This window comes from Episyrphus balteatus, chromosome 3, assembly GCF_945859705.1.
Source record: "Episyrphus balteatus chromosome 3, idEpiBalt1.1, whole genome shotgun sequence".
In the NCBI taxonomy this organism is placed as follows: Eukaryota; Metazoa; Arthropoda; class Insecta; order Diptera; family Syrphidae; genus Episyrphus; species Episyrphus balteatus.
Genome location: NC_079136.1, coordinates 68,331,462 through 68,334,893, shown reverse-complemented (window position 1 = coordinate 68,334,893; position 3,432 = coordinate 68,331,462).

Sequence of the window (3,432 nt, the reverse complement as noted above, 5' to 3'; positions counted from 1 at the left end):
AAAGTGAAAAGAGTCATACACTTTTTTGGATGAAGGCTTATTTTACTCTACGTAAAGAAAATATTGCTACCCGTAAGGTACATACTACTTTATTTTGTTCACCATAATTGTCTTGTAAAAATTACTTTACGGAGTCAAGAAATGTTCAATACGTAAGGTAAATTTTACTTAAATCTAGGTCTTTTTACTTTAATTTCCTTACTAGTCATATGGAGTATAAAATACTAGATTCATTTTTCTCCGTGTATGTTCATGTTTTTTTAGTTTCGTGATTTTTTTGAAAGTTTTTGTGGTTTGAAAAATTTATCTTTTATCAGTCCCTGCAAACCAAACCTCAGTAGTTTAGGGGAAAATACAACAACCAACAAAGTCTACTTTGAGGAGGTATGTGTTTGCTTATTTACCAAAATCTCTCCCCTCAAAAAATAGTAGTTTATTTGTTTCTCCTGAAAAAATAAACTCTTTTTTGGTAAATGGGAGGAAAACAGCGCGATGTATGCAATGCACAAAGTTTTGTCTCTTTTGTAATGGCTCGAGTTTGATTTTTTTCCTGCATTTTAAATTTTCTAGTGAAACCAGTGTTAAACCTTGATAGCCACAGCAACATATTAGTTAAGCAAAAAAAAAATTGTCTGTGCTCCATTCGGAAAATAAAACTGAAAAATAAAAAAATTTAATTCAAAAAAATTAATAATCTTATCATTGTTATTTGTGAAAATTTACAAACATTTTTAGTAACTTTTTGTCGTAAGTACACAGAAAACGTGCACATACGACAAAAATTATCACATACTACAATTTTTTCATACAAAATCTGTGTTTTTCTTCGTTCGGTAAATAATTGTCGTATGTGCTGTTTTTGCTACACATACAACAATATTTTACTGAAATTTCAGTAAACGTTTGTCGTATGTCCCATAAGGAAATACACTGACGAGTGTAATTTCAGTTGCAATCAAGATGTCAAGCAAGTCGGACGAGTTGACCTGCGCCAAGTTTATCCGAATAGCTTTATGCTCTATTTTATGCATACAAAGTGCATAAAATAGTGGTTTTATGATTTTATTATGTCAGCTATTATATGAAGCCTCAAGAGGCTTGACTCTTTTTTCGAATTTTCTTTTGATAATCATTTTGTGAGGCGCGTACTATTACACGATGCCTCTTGAGTCAAAGACTCAAATTTGACATTTCTCTTTTGATTTAAGAATTGTTGTTGTTGTATTCCACCAAGAAGCAAAAAGAAATGAAAGGGAATGTTGAAAAAAGAAAGAGTGGGAAAAGAAACTTAAAAAAGAGTCTCAGAATTTTGGCCCACGACTCTCCGATCGGATAATTTTTTGTTTTATCTTCTTTCTCTTTTGCACTCATTAGTTTTGAAAAGAGGCGCGCCTCTTGAGGCTTCATGTAATAGCTGACCATACGTAACTAAATATTGGAAGATGAATTCCTTGATGTCGATCCTTTAGGGCCAGTTGTACAAATATTTAATCCGTGGTTCAGCAACTTTTATCTTCTGAAATCGTTGGGAAGGTTGCGTTTTAGCACTCTTTCAAGGTTCAAATATGTAAAAATAGCCACATCCATGCTTGAACCGAAGTTGACTCGCAGCTAATCCGCCGAAATCGGTGGGTTAAATTCCTGATCCGAGGCTGAACCACGTTTGTACAACTGGTCCTTAGGTTCCCCCAATGTTCCCAATCCAGTTACAATGTAAACTTGGCCTTACGAAATTTGCTTTTATCGTCGAAGCTTTTATCGTGCTATCTTAAAACTGGTAATAATTTTAATTCAACTTGAATAGTAACTTAATTTTAGTAAACTGTGATCTCATTAATACTAAAATTGCTTTAAAAATAATGTACATACCTATTATTTTTTTCTATTTATGTTAATTTCTCTTTAAGAAATATAATTTTATTGTGAAGTCAATAACCCATAGTAATATATCCGAATTTAGCGAAACCTCGATTTTAACAAAAAAAAAAAAATTAAAAAGTTCTATCACTTTATAGGTGAACTGCTTCTAAACCAATTCTAAGTTTAGAAGTTACATGTATGTTATTTAACCATTGATGGTTTTGTTAAAATCGAGTTTCACTAAACTCGGGTCATTACTAAGAGCCAATGTGATTTTAAAAAGTTAATAAATTAACGTTAGTTGTTTTAAAAGAAAAAACCTTCTATGTTTTTTTTGCATTGAATTTGACATCTATTTGTCGTATCCCTTCAAGCAAGAAAACTGAGTTCAACAAAGAAACTCCGACCTCAGACCGCGAAAATCGGGCTTGCACTCACACACTTGCAACTTTTTGTGTATGAACACAAAGTCGAACGAGAATCGTGGTGAAAAATGAGAAAAGGAAAAGAAAGACAAGGCCAACAAGAGCCAAACCGTCATTTTGTTATTTTTTGTTGAAGTGTTTGGTCGCGTCGTGTCTCGTGTCGTTGTTTGTATAATGTTAGTTTATTAATTATAAACAATTTTATTAAATTATAAACAATATGGAAAACAAAAAAGGTATGTTTTATATATCGCTCAAAGTGTTTGGGTTAAAATGTTGTTTCTTCTTGTGTTGTAGATGTAATCTCTAATGATGAAGAAAAATCTAGAAGGTGAAACATGCGATTGGGTATCTAAAAAAACACCAACAACAGCAGCAGCATCAAATGAAATAAAATGAAAAAAAAATGTATTGTATTTTATATTGTATTTATTGTGAAAATTTCGTTTGCCAAAATAAAATAAAACAGTTTCAGTAAAAAAAAAAAATAAATCTTGTTCTTTTTTTGGTCGCAAATGCGAAATGTCATCCCTTTCTTATTCCTCTTTCTGGTAGGTTTTCGCTGCTCCGGCTCAGGTCCGCCTTCGGCTCCGTTTTCTCGGAATGGAGATTTTCACCACACCAATACATATGCAATCGACTTCGCGGTGATTATAATTTCCATACTAATTTGAGCCGCCTTCGGACCAGTTTCTGATCCGAAGTCGGAGCGGATTCGGACCGAGGTCGGACCTGTTTGCTTGAAGGGTATGTCGTAAACAAGTGTCTTTGCTTATTTTTGTCGTATGTGATGTCATCAATTTGTCGTATGTGTTTGGCTAACAAATAGTTTCTGTGAAAACGTTACATACGACATCGGCATATTGGAGAAAATTGACTATAATTTGTTTCTGGATTGGAATATTGAAATAATTCTAACAAATTTCAATAGACAAGTATTTTCTTTATATGTCATGATATTTAAAAAAAAATGACCGTACAGTTTTCGAGAAAAAAAAATCTGAACTTTTGCGTTTTTCCAAAAGTAGTCGAATGTAACATACGACATTATTTTATTGAGGCGACGAAATGCACAAGGCTGAAGCTTTGAAGTGGTGTCAACACCTTTTCCGAGTAAACAGCAAAATAATTAACAACGCATTTTAAT